This window comes from Calonectris borealis, chromosome 4 (assembly GCF_964195595.1).
Source record: "Calonectris borealis chromosome 4, bCalBor7.hap1.2, whole genome shotgun sequence".
NCBI lineage: Eukaryota > Metazoa > Chordata > Aves > Procellariiformes > Procellariidae > Calonectris > Calonectris borealis.
In genome coordinates, this window is record NC_134315.1 from 27288792 (window position 1) to 27308398 (window position 19607).

At 41.4% G+C, this 19607-nt stretch overlaps 1 protein-coding gene across 1 annotated transcript in view; it reads right to left on the reverse strand.

Annotated features, from left to right (window-relative positions):
* APBB2 (amyloid beta precursor protein binding family B member 2) overlaps positions 1–19607 on the reverse strand; it is a 190240-nt gene that overhangs the window by 127072 nt on the left and 43561 nt on the right. Inside the window, exon 3 of the mRNA XM_075148973.1 lies at positions 3392–3488. The gene's annotated coding sequence lies outside the window, so the exon portion shown is untranslated. The remainder of the gene's footprint in view (positions 1–3391; positions 3489–19607) is intronic.

Consider the following 19607-nt stretch of genomic DNA (forward strand, 5'->3'; position numbering starts at 1 on the left):
AATAATATAAGCATATTCCTTCACTCTCCATTCACAACCCATATGGTATTGACAACTGCTGCAATATAGCATAAATTGTTCCTAAGCTGACATGCTACGTGCCATGTTTTTCTGCAATAATGCAGTGGAAAGGATTCTCAGCATCCAAAAAGAAAAATTTATTAACTGAGTCACAAGTCAATATATGGTTCATTATCGGTAGTTATCACATAAAAGTTCCACGTTTCTTGATGGAAGAACTTATTCTTAGGAAAAACCAATTTTTTAAACAATTAAACATCTGTCAGAATAATCAGAATAGTTTCATGTTGTCGCTGATGCTTCCTAATCCTAACTGAGCCATGAACAATCACATTAAATACTGCAATACTCCATTAAAAAAGCAATTTTATTTAACATTTTCTAAAATATTTTTAGTTCATACTTCATGGTACCATTTTCCATTTTTTGACAAATAAGATGAGTCTGGGGACAATAAACTACCAGCTTAAGACAAACAACCCCCTAAGATTCAATTATTTCTTTTCAGGTCTCTCTTCTCCACAATACCCTCCCCCACGGCAAGAGCTGTGTCCTTGGTTTGCAAGGACAATTGCTATCAATATAGCAAGAAATTTATTTCTTTTTGAAAGTATGATATACTAAGGTAGTAAAAAAGGCTGAACCATGTCCTGCACTACCCAGTACTACATCTTCTGCTGCTGTTACCAGTGGCAAAAGGTGATGATGAATGGTGACAACACCGGGAACAGAAGCACAGGCTATTCCATTCACCTGCTGCAATTTGAGAAGTTCCCCCAGGGTTTCCTTCACAACCTATTACCATTATTAACCAAATCAGGGACCAGAGAATTAGCCTTGATTTTGTGAATAACATCTTCCACAAACAAGCGGCTATTCTCTCCAGTCCTAAATGACGGTAATATAGCAGGAACTTTCTGATAGCCTCTGCTGAGCCACAGAGAGGGCTTGCAGCACACTACTGGGGGTACTGCATCCATATTTGCCAAGCAATAAGTACTATAGATGATCTCATATGATTTCAGCACCAAAACAGGCTGAATTGAGGTCAATTAGAATGAGACCCATTAAACTCATCCTAGTAAATATCACAGAATAGGCGTCTTTTGGGCCACACTTGGACCTGAAGTTCAGGCTCAACCAACCTCATTGCTTTGTAGCAAACAGTTTTAAATGACTCTTAATAAGAAACTGTTTAACTAAAGAGGGGTCACCAATACAAGTATATCCTGAGGTGAGAGCAACCATGGATTTTCTACTAGCCTATGAAGCAGATGGTTAGGGCTTGAACCAGAATGAACAAAGAGGCACACACACTACAGAAATTACTATCTCAGCAGAAATACTGGAACAGCCGTGAAAAGTGAACTCTCTTGTTATTAGCAGCAGAGGTCCCACTGGGGCATGGAAGAAGATGCTGATGAGGCCTGAAGGACAACCTGAGCTACAGCTGCGTCCACACAGAGTTTGTTCTGAGCATGGACTTCCACCTTTAAAATTTATTCTGTAGATATACTAAACATAAGTGTTAATCCAGTGAAATCTGGGAAAGAATTAATCTACGCTACTGCATCTGTGATCTCAGAGACAATGTGGTGAGCACCAGCTCCACTGCAAGCATGACACCCACGCCTTGTCTGCAAGGCTTGCTAAAAGACTCCGAAAAGCAGCGATCGGTGGTCAGGTAGTTGAACCCACACCTCCAAAATCCACAGGGGAAAGGGGGGGAAGGGGGGGAAGGGGGGGAAGGGGGGGAAGGGGGGGAAGGGGGGGAAGGAGAAGACATGAAAATGACCTAGTATATGATACAAATTAATAATCTGCATGGTAACTCTCTGTTTTAGAAGAATACTGCTCGGTTCCCACGTAAGAATTGAGGCTCTGTCAACTAGGTATAGAGACTAAAGAAAAACAACTTGGAAAGAAAAGTTGCATCATTAGCCCAGCCTCCTGTGTATTACAGATCACTAAGTCTGCTTGATTAACACACACGAAAAGCATGAGGACCAAGACTAACCCTGAACCCTTACATAGGCTCTTAAGAGCTATTTTACTGCACTGGCTAAAACATTCATGTCTCACACAACTGCATATCAACATGAGATTGGCCCTGGCTGGAGTCCCATCATACTCTTTTTGCAAAGACTGCTTTAATAAGAAATATTTCGTCTTACTGGAGTGTAGCTTTATCTGGGAGGGTGGGGGCACAAACTATAAAACCTTTAAAATTCTTCAGGATGAGAAGTCCTTTGTAAATAAGGAATTCTCTGGGAAAAGTAACATGCAGCACAAAAGATCATTTTCTAAATCAAGTCTCAGCTAGGTATTTATCTCCTCTCTATGTTTTCACTAACCAGCTAAAGAGGAAACCTAGAGGATAAGAGTTTGCAGCTGCGCATTCTACAAATAAAGGAAGAACTTGAGGCACACATAAGATTTGCTCAGTGGCTACAAGGCTGGCGTATATCTGAAAGCTCTGCCAGCTCACCTCCAGGAGTTAGGACTGTACAAAATAACAACCTTGTAAGGATCACATCAGCAAAAGCCCAGAAGAGCGCTGCTGCATTTCAGGAAGGTGGAACAGCAATCCTGATGGAAAAACTTTGTGCCTCTGGCCGCAAACGGTGGTGCAGTTTCTCCACAGGGCTCTGCCAGTACAACTGCTTGTATGGCGTAGGCAAACCTACAGACATGCTTAGCCCAAGTCTTCCAGCTAACACCACTTTCTCTGTGGGCAGACAATGCCAGACCTCACATATCTTATTTCTGAAGGCGAGAAGCCCCGTGGCTTGCCAGGTACTGGGAAGTACATCCCCAGCCTGTAAGGTCACATGAGAAGGAAGGGAAAGCCACAGCGCCAGAGGCTGCTGGGGAGCATGCCACCAGATAATCCCTCCACACAGATGGCCTCAGATGGTGCCACAAAGCTGAGATGCCCTCCTACTCCGAGGCCCACACAGAACCATTGAACATATCGCAGGAGACTGCACTTCTGCTGCACAGAACACTGAAATCCAACACGGGTGTCCCCATTAACAGATAGTATTACGGCACTACTACGAAACACCTCTGTTGTGTACGGCCTTTTCTCACATGAGGTGGCAGAGCAAGTTGTAGTGTTTTGTCGCACAAATACAGTTAATCTGCAAGAATGGATAAACCAAAAACTGCTCTTGCTGGAGTACTAGAAGAGCTGGAGCATCTTTGTTAACAAACGTCATAATAAACAATGTAAATACTGCATAGAAATACAGGTACCTCCGGTCTCTGTGCTGGGAGAAATCTTCAGTGTTTGAGACTTGGGACAAGAAAAGTGCAGAAAGAGCCCCCCTGCCCCAGAGGATCCCCGGACATGGAGCAGGTTACTTACTCTCCCCAGTTCGTGGGTGGAAAGCCCGTACCAAAGCACCAAGTCCTGGAGTCCTGGGCACCAGCACCCTCTCAGGTCGCTGCAGGAATCAGGCAAGCTGCAAAACAAAAACAAGTCACATATTGGAGCTGTCATTCAAGAAGAGTCAAAGAGGGGTTAGTGAAAACTACTGAGCTCACAAAGGTGCAGGTTACCAGAAGAAACCCGCACGACTGCCCTCTGCGGCAGTGGGAGCCAGCAAGACAGCGGGAGCCTGGGAATCAGACGAGCACGACAAGTAACTGAGTTACCCAAACAGCCACCTTCAGTTTAAACCCTTAAAAACCATCTGCATTCAACAACACGCATGCAGGAGAAGTAAAAGCAGAAGAGAGGATCCGTATATTACAGTGCAGGCATCTCCCCAAACCAGGAAGGTGTCGCAAGCTGCTGTCGGACTATGACAGCTCGGGCATGTAAGAGACATGCTGCAAAGCATGCTTTAAATTCTCTCTCTCTCTGCACTGCATTACAGACCTGCGGTTTTCCCCATGCACAAAAACTGAATATCATGAAGAAAATTAATTTAGATTATATAGGTGAGCCCCAAGTTCAAAAAAAGCATCAAAAAGTCCTCACTAAACAGTACGTTCATAACCTAATTTAGAAAATAAAGTGAAAAATCATCTTTTCAGTTATGCTTGTGTTCAGTAGACATCAAGTATATAATTTTTTTTGCAAAGTCTGTATGCTGTATCACAGTCATTCCCCAACCATCCTGCCCCCTGGTAAATGATTACATTAATGCTATGGGTTTTGATACTGAAAAATATACTGGGATTGTTGCCACATAGTGACAGAAGCGAGGTTATCTCCCCATCAAAAGATACTCCAACAGTGACAGCAGATCTGTCAGTCAAACTGTGTTGTAGGATTCAAGGTATTATTCATCTTTATATTTGTTCTCCCATCTGGAGAAAATAAATATGCAAGACCAAAGATACAAATCTCATCTGCTGTAGAGCTGAAAAAAATTTTTTTTCCTTTGTTAAAGCAAAAGCCAGGCTAAATCAAGCCAAATTATATCCCATTTTAAAGAGAGATTTTTTTTTTTCCTGTACTTGTTCTAACAGAAATCCAAGAACTATAAATCCTAGAAAGCACTGAGATAGAACAGATCATTTAAGAGAGCTAAAAACGTTCTTGTTAAAAATCATTATTTGTCATTTGGAAACTTGAAAACAGACCTTTTTATAAGCCAGATGAAAAATAATTTTAAAATCTAAAGCTTTTTGAAGAAATCAAGAAAATATACTCATTTTCATCTCAATAGTGAAATTGCACTTTTAAAAACACTCTTCAAGGGGGCAGGAAGAAAACAGAACAATGCTCATTAAACTAATATTCTAACCCAATTTAGCAGGCACATTTGTGGACTTTTTGTTATCAGATGATCAAATTTCAGTATTCAAGAAAGAGGAGAAAAAAGAGGGAGAGAAAGAAAACACACATTGTGTTAACACCTTCATACCAGTAAAGCCAAGAAACTAGCGATTTCCTTCTGTTTGAGAATCACAGGTTTTATATAAATAAAATTTTCTGGGTTAAGTGTTGAGACCCCAAACTTCTCCACAGGCTGGGCATACATGCTAGCTTTTTTCCAAAAAAATTTAAGGAGTTTCTTCCCAAGATAAACAAACAGATGCATCCATCTGTGCTGGCACAGCCATTTTTATAATTTACTCTCCTCATCCTATATACGAAACCTAATTTGCTCTAAACCAAGCCTAGTGTAACTGCAACAGAAACAGTAGTTAATTCAATAAAAAAAAAAAATAGGCAACAGCCTAAAAAGCATTTTACGCCTGAAACAAGACATTTTTTCGATCCAAACTAAGACAGAGTCAGTCGCCAGTTCTGAGATCAGAGGAAAGCCTGAAGTATAAAATACAGGTCTCAAAGGTAGGAACGACCAAGCTCTCCAACAAAACAGCAGACAGGAAATTGCAAAACAAAGTTTCAACAAGAGACATCTGACCTCAGATGCAAAGGGATATTTACGCTGACGACATAAATTCCTGAAACTGTGCTACCGCACACACAACTTTTTCTATTTCCCAGTTGAGAATCTCTCCCTCACCCTGAGTGTCCTTCCCTTTCTCTATGTCCTGCTGAACACATCCACCTCTCCACCCACATTTTTACCATGTTGCCTGCCTTGAAAATTGGCAGACTTGAAAACGACTTGGGGATGAGGAGAGGAATTTTTTTTCTTCCTGTTTATAAATCTTAATATTTCAAAAAAAAGCTGAGCCAACCAACAGTGGAGCAAGCTCAGTCTCCCAGACCTATGCAAGCTAGAATAATTCATTTAGGACTTTATTAAAAGCAGTAAATTGGAAGGCAGATAGCATGCAGGCACTGATAGCCTTCTTGGAAAACGAATTAGCAAATGTTTTAACGCCCACAGATGACAAAGTAGGAACATACTGTTACAATAAATTAAATCAACAACTGGCTGGTTGAGGTAATACTAGGTGCAAGTTTAAAAAATTAAATAGTCCCTATTTCCTTCTTTTGCAAAGATGGGGTGATAGCTACATATACTTAAAGCGGGATTAGATATTCCTGGGTAGTTGGATTTCCATGGGACACAGACCCGCAATCCAGTCCTCAGCTAGCCTCAGAAACAGGTGATCTCACAGGTGCCAGCATGAAACCGGATATTGGGCACATCACAGAATTTCAGTTAGAAATAATAAAACCAATCAGAAAACACCAGGAAAAAATTTGGGAGTTATCGCCCCTGTTGAGATGCTAGAACAAAACTTACTTTTGTAGATCTCTCAAAACAGAGACAGACATCTACCCGACAGAGACTCCTCACAGATTTGTAATGTCTAAACTCAGACCAAAGCTACGTTCTTCAGGTTTAGCAGGAATTTACTGACCTAGGAATCACTGCACCTTTTTTCCTCCTGCTCCACTGAAGCCTGTGCTTGTGCCTGGTGGCTTCCTGCCAAGACCTAAGAAGGTTAGCAGGTTTGATTGCTCTCCTTTCCAACCTCCTTACTCCTGGCAAAGAACTTTAAAGTTTAGGTTAAACATAAAAGAGGCAGGTTTCCAATTGCCAAATTTCAACTGGAGTCATTCAGTACCAAAATAGGTTTTATACCTCAGTAACTCTTTTCTCCTGAAGCACACACTATATAAATGGTGTGTTCCTCAGCAATGGCATTGCATTTTTGCTCTCACCTTTTAAGCTAGAAAAAAACCTATATGAGCAAGGTTCTCGGATGCTTCTGTTGACTTAAACAGTGTTGGGCAGGGCAGAAGGGTGTAAAATCAGTAACATGCAAGTTGGCAGGGATTCAGTTGCTCTGGGAAAAATAACTACAGATTTCCCAATTCTTGTGCTTTTAGAATGGAAGCATAGTTATGTACTTTATGCATGAGGTTGAGGATACTACATATGTACAGTACTCATCATATAAAGGCGAGCAAACTGGTATCAGTATGAAACTCGTGACAGTTTTCATACTGCAGTCTTCTCTAGGCACACACAGACATGCAGGCATGCTGCGTTTATGTTATGAGACTGGAAGGACTGCCTTAAAATTGTCTTTTAAACAGGAACCACAGGATCCCACCTACCCCTCCATTAAAATTTCCACCTCTTCGTCCAATTTAAAAATAGAAGAAAGAAGCAGTCCAGCATAACATCAATAATTAATAAGTACAGCATGGTCATCTATTTTAGGGACAAGTTTTTCTATTTCCTTCTAGAAAGCACATTACCAGTTTCTAATTCCAGTCCATCAGACAGCCTTCCGGTGAACCTCATGCAACCGCCCTGAGAACCCCGGTTGCTGGCGATTGTTTCCAAAAGGAGGAGAGAAGGAAGAACTGAGTTTTGTTCTGAGGTTTCTAGGGGCCTTAGTTTGGAAATAGTTTAAAAGAAAAAACAAAATGAAATGAACAAATTAGTTTTTCTTACAAAAAAAAAAAAAAACAAACCAAAAAACAACCACAAAACCTGCCAGGTGTATTAACAAGTTGCACTTCATCTGACAGACATGGAGGAGTCTCATAACATAATGACGGGTAGAAAACTCATTAAAGACGAGGTGGAGGGGAAGGCTGCTGTCACCGCCTCAAGAATTCTCTGACATTTTTAGCATCTACCTTTCTTTGTCTGCATCTTACCTTTTTTGACAGCAGTTTTTGCCAAATCCATTGAAGGAAGCATCTTACACATTAATTCACTTACTGCCCTAGAAGGCCAAAAGGAAAATAGCATCACTTAGATGGTATTTTACCTTCCCAAATTTTTGAAGCACAATTTTTTGAAGGTCAGGAAGAAGCACTTCTTTCACAATTACTGTCTAAAACACTGAAATGCACAAGGCACTGTTTTATTTATGAACTCTGAGAAATCCAACAAAACTGAAGATATTCAGTTATCCATTATTTGCAGGAGGGGTCCCACTCTTCCCTTTCCAGGTTAAAAAGCATATTCTGGACACCTTCCTGGAAAGGGCAGAAGATGGGTCGGGTCCTCCTGGGCCAAGAAGGAACATGGGCATGCGTCTTCTGCCTTCCCACAATGCGCACTGACCACAGGCTCACTACGGAAGAGATTGTGAGGAGAGAAAATCTTGATATTTATGAGAAATACCCAAGTCTGTCCCCTTCAGTTTATAAAAAAAAGAATCACTAAAATGTCCCAAGTGGATATTAGAAAGTGTTTTTTGTTTTTCCTTTTAAAGTTTTGCACAGAAGGGGGCGGGAGGGGGGACGAGCTAAGAACCTTTCCTTTCATGCCAGTCTGGACCAAATCTGTATTTTCATTTTAGCAAATCCTCCCAACCATTGCCCTCAAATCATTTACACAGACCTCCACGTTGCCAGTGACTGCTCCCAAACACCATTGCGTCACTTTGGTCCTCTGGCTGCATGACTTACTGCTTTTCACAAGTCTTACTGCTCGCTGAGCTGTGCTGCAGAGACACCAAAGCAGAAGGCGGCAAAGCACTGGGTTGACACTGAAGCAGAATTCATCTTCAGCCTCAGAGAGGCTGACATCTCCCACCGCACACCACTGGCTCCAGCTCACCTGATACTGTCAGATTGTGAACCCCAAAAAACCCGCTTCGATTCGTGTTCTGCTTCTATAGTTACCCATAAATCATTATATCCTACCAGTAAAAACTTCTACGGACATACCCTACCCTTATAGTCCGAGGGAGCTGGTGTTGCCACTGGTGAGTAACTCAGCTTCCTAAGGGTGAACCAGCCAGCCAAGGCAAGGAGCTGTTCCAGCAAGACAGATGCTGTTCTGGTGCTAGGTCTCAGCACCCATACATCCAATATGCAAAAGCCAACGGAAGAGCAGGAAAGCACAGAAACATCCTGAACACAGCTCCCACGCTCTAGGGCAGGCGGTTTGCAGCGTGCTGAGCACTCCCCCAGCAGCACAACTAAGCCTTGTGTCCTCCCTTTCCGTTCCTAAGCACCCCCTTCTCTCCAGCTTTCAGCATCACTGCTACCATGACTCGCAATGAGAACCAGACAAGTAGCTGCTATTACAAAACTAACTGAGCAAACAGAGGCTGACAGTTTCTGGGTTATCATGCCAAAAGCACAGCACGATCTACACAGGGGTAAGTATTGCTCAACAGCAACTCTTCAAGTACAGTCCGAGTGCCACTGCAGCATGTTTTCCCCCCAGTGGATGGCAATCAAACCATATTTTCTGTTTGCTCATCCTCCTGACCCAAGCTTTAGAGCTCACAAAAGCCCAACACATGATTTGCTGTTAGCACTTCAGCAGCAAAACAAGTGTGCTTTGAAAACGCCCAAGCAGCCGAGTTAAAAAGAATTTAAAAAAAATTAAAAATCGAAAGCAAAAACTTGAATTAATATTTGGAAACAAAGCAGCCTAGAATTTCTCTCTCAGAAAAAATTCTTATTCTTAGCACAATGGGGTGCAACTTAGCTAGCTGAACAATTTTCCAAATACATGGTAAGAATAAAACTTACTTTCACACAGGCATCAAATTTTAAGGAAGGAATTGAAAGCCTTGGAATTCATGCTGATACACATGACAGAGACCAACCATGAGGGTTAGAAGCAACTAAAGATGCTCATCCACAAGCTGTCTGAGAGAAAAACATCTCCAAATGATTTGACTTCTTAGCAGACATACCATACTTGAGACGAGGTTTTATATGTCACTTAGAGAAAGACCTGTGGGTGATGAGTATTCAGGTCACACACACCTTTTCTGCAGCAACCCACAGCACTACTATTCATGTGATAAACACCCACGTCACAGCAGAAGCCAGTGGCAATGAATAATGCAGGAGATCCAGTCACTCTACCACATATCATACCCATGGGATATGGAGGCAGCATTTTAGCTTAAGTCATCCTTCCCCCTGCAGGGCACAAGCATGCTCTTTAGTTATTCTCTCTCCATCTCCTGTTCTGCACATACATTAACAGGTCAAACCCAGCAAAACAGGATGAGTCGTTGCAGAAGAAATAAGGACACGAACAGAAATGCAATACACCGTCTCACAAGATGATGTTAAAATATTACATCATCTGCTCAACTCAAGAGCTCCACAAACCAGAGGCACAGTTTTTCCAACAAGGTAGTCCTTTGTTCACATTTCCCAAGAGATGTACTTTCGCACCACTAAGACAACAATTTCACAGAGCATTAGCTAAACCAGCATAAATTAAAATGGAGCCACAGTCAGCCTTAGCTTGGAACCCTGCTGAATGAAGGCAAGTTATTAGAAGTACACTGCAAAACTGAAGGCAAATCTCAATTTGCGAGTCAGCTCCTGTTTAAAAAGGCATTATCATCTGTGCTCTAAGTACAAACTCTCCCAATAACTGACTTCAGTTATTCATTCCTATTCTGGAGTACTATTATCACTGTATAATTCTCCCCAACCTCCCTGGATACTCTGCAGTACTTTCCAGCTTATGCTGCACACAACAGGGTGTTCTACCTTAGAGCATCCTTGATACACGCCATGCCAGGGCAAGGCACAGAGTTTACGGCATCATGGGACAAGCCACTCAGCAACGCCAGCTTGGCTTCTCTGGCACTCTCTGCCTTTCAGCATCCTGCTTAGCCAACCACTCTGCCAGCACCGCTGGCCTTCGCGCAGCTTTTGCATTAGCCTAGGCATCCACTCATGCTGCAGATTTATTATGCCATTAGAAGGGTGTCTTTGACTCGCATACGCGTTATTTCATACTATTTCTTTTACATTATTTTCATATATACAAGAAAATCTATATAGGAAAATTTGTCCAGCAGGAGACCAAATTGCATTCATTAAAGCTCAGGCAGACTCTCACGACTGCATGCTTAAAATGAGTGCACTAAAAAAAAAGGCAGAACAAAAGGCTCAAGTCTCTCTCCAGTTTTAGTCATAATCAATTTTAATGATGCTGTTATAAGACCTCATAATTTTGGCTTCAAAGCCAGCTAAAAGACAATGAAGAACCTTTTACTTAGGCAACGTGTACTAACAGAAATCATACTGATTCTGCACACCAGGACAACATATTCAAAACTTTTTGCACAATAGGTGCTTAGCTGTAAAAAAGGATCATCTCCTCTACCTTACAAGCCTCTGTCATTCTGGTTCAGGAGGTGGTGGGGGTGGGGGATAAAGTTAAAAAAAAAAATTACAGCACATTTTTTTCCCCACACTAAAAGATTTTATGCAAGCCTATGAAAGGTTTGGAATAGATCACTACATACGTGCTTAGTAGAATTAAGGCAGAAGCACTGTTAGAAGTAACTATCAGACCTGTCCCATCTCCATCACCTCAAATATAACAACTGTTGGGGTTTTGTTTTTTTTGTTGGGTTTTTTGGTTGGTTGGTTGGTTGGTTGGTTTTTTAAACAAAACAGGGTCAGCAAGTACTTGGAATATTTCTTGCTCAGAACAGCCAGTGGTTAATAGAAAAAAAAATCTTTATTCAGCTTATTCCTTTATTAATCATCTTTGCTGGCCAGCTGACTCACCACCTAGGGTTGATCTCCTAAGGAAGTAAAGCAGATGAAAAATACAGCAGCTGTGGTCTCACAGTTCTCACCGAGAGAAAGATATTTAGATCAATTTTTTTTACTTAAGACTGCAGTTCTAGTGCTACGCAGTATTTTCTCAATTCCCTACCTCTGTTAGGGAGATCTATTAATGGTGCAATAACCTGATGAAAAGAATGAGATTAATTTTCCGATCATCTTCGAAAAACAAGCATACATCTTCCTACTGTGTCATAAAATCTGCTATGAGGCTAAAACCTCTTACCTAATCCATATACTTTTAGTATCTTTTTTCCCTCTTTTTTTTTTTTTTAAAACCAACTTGAAGCCACTAGTAGAAGAGATTCTGCAGTTTCTCCTGAGAGAATGATTATTAAGTATCCTAACAACAACAGGAAAAAATATGCTTTCCACAGAAGAGAAATTAGGAAGATAGAAGACATAAAATCGTCAGCTACAGAAAGGTCACCAGAACCACCACCTAAAGAGCAAACTCCAAGGATGGCTGTCAGATGACAAGAAATTCAGTACTTATATGCCAGAGATGTTACTCCTGTATCATACATTTGCTTTCTGCATGGACCAATGACTTCTCATAGTTCTTAGTACAACCTCTGACTTCAAAACAGCATTGACTACATCTTTGCCTTGAGTTATACAAAGCTTTCCTTAACATTCCTATAGGCTTCAGAAGTTTATTCCCCTAAATTTAGCCATATTCTATCCTGCAACACACAAGCATATTCTTAATTAATTTGAAAAACCCTTTCTGACAATGGCAGACAAAACATCATGTCCAAAGAACTACACACTGTAGGACTGCACTCAGCATTTCTACTTTGTTAAAAAAAACCCAAAAACCACCAGCATTTCTCAGTAATGACTTCTGCTCATGTATGATTACACAGCCGAGAAATACAATACATGCTCACAAGTCCAACGTGGCAATTATTCATAAAATAAAAAAAATCTCCAAGATTTTAATGTATTTAATTTATTAACAAAAATAAATGAAGTTGCTTGATTAGGAAGCTCTTTCAAAAGACAATCACTTAAAAAGTGTTTTATTTAAAAAAATAAAAACAATAAGGCAGCAGATTAATTAATAACTACATTGCTATGCCCAAAATATGCTCATTTAGGTTCTTTTCAAGTTCTCCATTGCTAAGGTTTTAAGACCTAGATTTTTGTTAACAAATGTTGTGTTTGTTTTTTTTTTAAATAAGCTCATACACATCTACACAAGAGGCAGCTATGTCTGTATTAAATCAAAAAGTTTCTAAATTAATTTCCTCTTGAATCGGAAAGAAATTTTCCTACAGGACATCACACATACTTAATTACACTGCCAAATAGTTATATTTACACTTCATGTCAATACCAAAAAGTCAAACTACAGAAATTAATGTTGCTGCAATATTGCCGAGTCTTCAGTAAAACACCCTGTATGTTGCTACAACCACTTTCATTAAAATACCATCTCAGAACAGACCTGAGAGCAGCTATTACCAGATGCTCCAAAAGGAAGCAACAAAATTCACCCTAATAACATTGTGCATGGCTGTGGTCTCTGTGCAAGAAACCCTAGCTCACTTACATTCCTATCATTTCTGGCTATGAATTAAAACCTCCTGCAGTCCCCTTGTTTTAACTAAGGCCTCGATTCCAGAGAATTACATTGAATTTTTACCCCTAGTACACTGATTTTTTTCCAATTCATGCAGAACCATCCATGGTAGTAAGAAACCGAGGGGCATCACACATAACCACAGCAAGAGGGATCTCACCTCTTCAATGCTGTGATCCCAAATTGAATTTAACAAAGAGTAAGACACTTTATTTTTCCCAAATAAAAGATTGCCCTGGATATGCACTGCAATGCTTTGTCCTAGCACCCCCAAATTCCCAACACGCCCACTCGTGCTGGACCAAGAATGCCAGCTATGTTTAGCATTTTGCTTGGAGGTACTGCAGGAATCTAGGGTCAGCAGTAGCTACAGGCGGTCAAATTTACTCAAAACAGTTAAGTTAATCAATACAGCAAAAGAAATGTAACTTCTTCAACAGAGACAGTGGGGCTTGATAGCTTCTTAAATGAGTACTGATAATGATTAGAAGCACAAAAGCAATGCTGGCTTGGACAGGAAAGTTCTGGAGCTCTCTGGAGCCGGAGAGCAGTTCAGATCCTCTCCGGTTGAAATGCGACAAAAGATGCAAAGTATTATGAAATTAAAAATTAAAAAGAAGGTGCTCTACAACAAGAAGCGAAGCATGTAATAGATAGAAAAAATTGAACTGATGGAGAAGTCCCGAGGAAACCTCCAGTAAATCAATGGAATGTAGCCACTAATTTCACTGAACCTAGACTGAGGTCTGTGCCACAACTGAAAAATAAAATTCAAAACTCTTTTGGAACTTACAAGTATTTTTCCTCACACATGCCACCTCCAAGAGGTCTCGGAACCTGTTAGAGGAGAAGTGCAGAGTTACAGCTCTAGGAACAAAATCACCAACCAGTCACACCAAGGTTGAACACAGACGGCTGAAGTGGGACCACCTGAAAGTCAAAACATTAAAACTCTCTACCAGACCCTTCAAAACCTAAACAGTGCCAGAAATTGCTAGAAAGCAGTATGAGAAGTGAGCACCTATAACGTCGGCTGAAGTCCACAGAAGCCAAGAAGAATTCCCATTATTTCCATTTTACCCACCTAGGAAGCTGGCTGTGCTCAGAGCTACTGGGGGAAAACCAGCTGTTTCAAGACTTCCTGTTAGAAATAAAACTGTGAGTGTGTATGTGTATATACATATGTATAAGTATGCATGTGGATTGACACAGCCACACATTTTAGATGCCTGCAAGGCCAGCCAACTTGGAGTCTTCATTTAAAAATAACTTATTCCCATAGTCAAAAGCAACAGTGAAATTTAGTATTGCTATTAAGCACAGTATAAACTCAAAATATGCATAAACAAGAGCTGGAACTGTCTTTAACTTCATGCAGGCAGAACTTAAATGGAATACAGAGTCCTGGACTCAACAGGTTAAACAGGTATGAACAGTAAAAAGTATGAACAGGCAGTGCTCACCTCAGCTTAAGGAATCATTTCACATACATTCATCTGCAGAAAGTAAAAGTCAAAGTTGCTGTTCCACAGCCAGCAGAGTGAAATGCTTCACGTAACGGTACAGTTTTACACCTACACTGATTTAAGCCAACTGTCCCTTTCAGCAGCAGTTGGCCTTTAGACTGGCTCAGCCGCTTCATCACAGCGACACTGTCACAAGGATGCACCTTCTTTGAGGGGTTAGTTTTCAGCTGGGTCCTCAAATTGATCAGCTTGGACAGGGGGCCACAAGGGTGCCAGGAAAAGGCGTATTGTAATAGCTTGAAGAAGATGGACAGACGCCCTTTAACAGTTGCTGTCAGCAACAGCTTTTAAAACGGTAATTTTGGAGCATTCCAAAGTGATGTGGAACCGTGCCCATAATCTTTCACCACGCCTTTGAACTTCATTGAAAGACGTCACCTCTGGCACATGCGACAGGTCAGGAGCACCGCCAGCACTAATGACTCGGATGACACACGTAACCTCACAGTGTGCTCGACTCTTATCCTGCCCACTCTGTGTTTTCAGAGTTGTTTAAAAATAGAAGGGCGGGGGGGGGGAAGTCTCATTGGGGTCATATCTGAAGCTTATAGAAATCCACACATGGGTTTGTATAAATTTCAGATGGGAGCTTGATCTAATTTCAGCACAGACAAATAGGTCCTCCTCCTTCTCTGAAGGTCCAGAAGGAGGATGAAGTAGCTGACACAGGGACAGCCCTGCTTACTCCTTGCCACCTGGGAAAGGAAGGGGAGGGTGACCCCAACATCGGTAAAGCACAAGCCCCCCCCAAACGATCTAGAAATATCTGGCGTACATTGTCCACAGTAACAAGCATTTTTAAAGAGATGCCTTTTGTCAGAAACATCAGCCAGAAGCCCTGGGAGCTTCAGCAGATGCAGGAGGCAGAGCGCAACAAGCAGCAACAGGGTTTCACTTCGAGAAACACCACGGAAGTCTCTATGCACTGGATACCTGGTCAGAGAAATATTTACCTGACAAAGAGATGCTAGTGCTCCTGCAAGTCAAACAGTTTATGCAACAGTCGCAATAGTATTAGAGTGAAAATAAAGCTTGAGAAAGCACCAACACGGTAGTTCAAAGACAGCTGAAGTTTAGAAAATGTAACACAAACCAGGGAAGCATTTTGCACCCCTTCCTAAGGGAGACAGGCAGCGCCACAGGCAAAGGTACTTTCAGTCACAGTAATTTAAGCGTGGTCTTAAATCAATGTAGAATGCTTTGGTGTAAGTGAGGGGAAAACCTTGTTCATAGCAGTAATTAGCAGACAATTAGCAGAGAAATCAGTGGGGCTAGGATTCTGCACCCTGTTTCCGTAATTAACACCAGTGGGGTTTTTTATATTCCTTTTCAATTACATATACATTTGGCCAGGTCTTTATCAAATCTTTAGAGAAATCAATGCATTAAATAAAAAATTTTTTAAAAACCACCACACACCTTCCACATAATATGCCAAGACAGATATGTGTCTAAAAACCTGATTTGAGAGGACACCTTAAAATTCTCAGTGCATTCGTGCCAGTCATCATCTGCCACCTGATCTCCTGGGCTATTTATTACCGATCATCTTTCCAATTAATCCTGTTTCTGTCTGTACTGCTAACAAGCAGCTTGTGAACTCACCTAAAGATAGTCTGCTAAAAGAAATTAAAAAATCAAATCTATTCCTAGTTACCAAAAAAAAAAATCCATAATTAGTATAGCACAGGCACACTGCGGTATGTTTAAACCTTAACACAGAGGGTTATTAAAAAACCCAGTTACTGCCATTCAGCAAGTATTCCCAAGACACAAGTTTTGCTGCCCATCTTTTTGCAAGATCACCGTATCAAACCAGCAGAAAATACATAATACTTTTAAAAGCTCACCATACTCAATGAAATACTACTATAGAAGATAAAGTCCCAATTAGGGATACCCGTATGCAAGATGTACACTGCAGAAGTCGTTGACTGGCAGCGGACCACTAGATTACGAACTACATCCTTCTTTGTTGGTCATCGTACAGGCACATGAAGATTTATGTTTAAATTTAACACAATCCTAATGTGGCTAGTAGTCAGCAAAACCAGAGCTTTTAAACCTAACACCGTGGGGTAGCTAAGTTATGGCAAGAGCAAGTTATTCAAGTATGGCACTGCATTAGCTGACAACGGAGTAGTCCACCTCACACCTGACGAAGATGGGACACACAACCCAAAGAGGCACTTCCAAAGGGTTGACAGACCAAAAGCAGCAGCAGCTTCTCTTCCCATTTCCATCTAAGAAACCGGTGATAAGGAAGAGGAGAACAGTTAAAAACGCACAAGCAGTTGCCACCTTTTTCATAAGAAGGCTTTCAAAAATCCTGTAAAGCCCAAAAAATCCATAACTGGGCTAATTCTGTGAATACTGACAACCAGTAAAGGAAGTGACTATGCTTTGTATAAGCCAAGCAAAGATTTCTATTATGATGGCTTAAATAAAACAGACCCCAAGAGAGGAAATAAATGTTACCCGAGTCATCTGGCACATTTCCCCTATCTCAGGTGCAACGGACACCAACCCTCCCAGACCGGGCACAGCATTTCCTTGCCAGGGTTACGTCCACTTCCCTCTTGGTAAAGAATACTTTTAAGTAATTTCAATTCTGCCATGTATGTTCTGATGGCTTATTTGTAACTGCTTATGCTTCTCAAAAAAGAGAGGCTATTGGGTAAAAAAAATGACCCCAAACCATCTCCTCAATTCACTGATTTTGGGACAGATCAATGCTGACATTAAAATGGACAAAAAGACTTCTGAAGGGATACCTTTTAAAGACGACGACAATCCTCTTTTCCTTCAAATTAGCGTGTTTTTTTCCAAAGCCAGGTCACTGTGATGGGTTGACCCTGGCTGGATGCCAGGTGCCCACCAAGCTGCTCTATCACGCCCCTCCTCAGCCAGACAGGGGAGAGAAAATACAATGAGAGACTCGTGGGTCGAGATAAGGACAGGGAGAGATCACTCACCAACTACCGTCACGGGCAAAACAGACTTGACTTGGGGAAATTAGTTTAATTTATTACCAATCAAATCAGAGTAGGGTAATGAGAAATAAAACCAAATCTTAAAACACGTCCCCCCCAGCCATCCCTTCTTCTCGGGCTCAACTTCACTCCTGATCTCTCTACCTCCTCCCCCTGAGCAGCGCAGGGGAACGGGGAGTGGGGGTTGCAGTCAGTTCATCGCACGTTGTCTCTGCTGCTCCTTCCTCTTCAGGGGGAGGACTCCTCACACTCTTCCCCTGCTCCAGTGCGGGGTCCCTCCCAAGGAAGACAGTCCTCCACGAACTTCTCCAACGTGGGTCCTTCTCATGGGCTGCAGCTCTTCATGAACTGCTCCAGTGTGGGTCCCCCACGGGGTCACAAGTCCTGCCAGCAAACCTGCTCCAGCATGGGCTCCTCTCTCTCCACGGGTCCACAGGTCCTGCCAGGAGCCTGCTCCAGCGCGGGCTTCCCACGGGGAAGCTTCTAGCAGCTTCTCCCTGCTACCAAAACCTTGCCACGCAAACCCAATACAGTCACAGAGGCCCGTTAGCCTCCCCAGCGGCCCAGGCTGCGGCCAGCACCATGCTTGCCTTCTCCTGCCCTTTCTGAACTCCAGCGCCATTCAACAAGTTACGAGCCAAAGTATGCTTATACTGCGGACAGCCTAACCAACTACTTCAAAACTTTATTCTTCGAGTCTAACCTACACATCACAGTGAAACAGAGGGCATCCGCCTGCAAGTACAAATACACAGCATAGCAGTCTGCCTTTTCCAAACATACACTGTGTTTTCTCTCCAGCTGTGAGGAAAGGTTTGGTTCTAAATAGTGACTAAAAATTCTATTGTTTTCCATTTTTTCCTTAAAAAAGTACAACTGTTGCTTTGAAATTAATGCCAATTTTCCAATGCCCGAAACATGACCGATGGTATAATTTAACCCAACTTAGACAAAGCCTATCTTCGCCTGATGAAGAAACAAGGTACCTTAAAAGTTTAAAATACTGTACTGCCTTCGCGTATTTACAACAAATGCAATTCCTTTAAAAATAACTGTTGAAAACACTTTTCTTCCAATTTGTCTATTACATAAGCAAAGCTTTTCCTAAATTTTACTAAATAAAATAACAGCTAGAAACTAAATCAAAAGAAATCACCTACACACACCTTTTTACTGCAGACCTTCCCCATGACACAGAATGTAGCTTATTCACCCATATATAGATACAATAGGGCCCTGTTCAGAGTAAAGGTGGCAGTTAAGTTTTATGCAAAAAGAAAAAAGTGATGGTGATTACTGGAGGTAATGAAACAAGAACAGTGATTACAGTTGGAAAAAAGACAGATACTATAGAGGTTTTAAACAAGTGATTTTATTTCACCTGATAGTGTTAAAAGATCAGATGATTCTTTTGCACTTAAAACTTGTTTCTCAAGCCTCTTCTTCAGAGATGCGGTTCAGCAAAGATAATGTTTCCTTTATTTGCACAGTAAGAGAGCACACCTGGAATGCCAATAAACCTCAGATTTCCTTAGGCTGAACCACCCTCTCAAGTACCGTAAAAGGTAAATACCTGCAACCATACAGCTGTGTGAGTTGTATTCCTGTTAGTTAGCAACAACTTACCTAATACTTACAGGCATCTGTATTTATTTTTTTTATGTATCAGTTGAACCAGCCTCACTTACGAGATTTCTTTAAATATTAAGCTAATGAAAAATCATAGCTGAGGCTAAACACAGAATAACAGCTCAGAGAATGGAAGATCAAGGATTTTATTTTACTACTAACAGCGAGAGGGGCCTTCTACGAATTGCTTAAGCTCACTGAAGGATGGTTTACAAACCTACTAAAAACCACAGCCACCAGAAGTAGTACCCATGGCTTCTTGACAGGTGTGTTAAAAGAACCTGGAAGAGATAACCTGTAACATCCTTTACAAGTGTATTAATAACTTGTTTTGACACTGCTTAGAGACCCTCCATTGAAATATATTCTGTGCACAAAACATG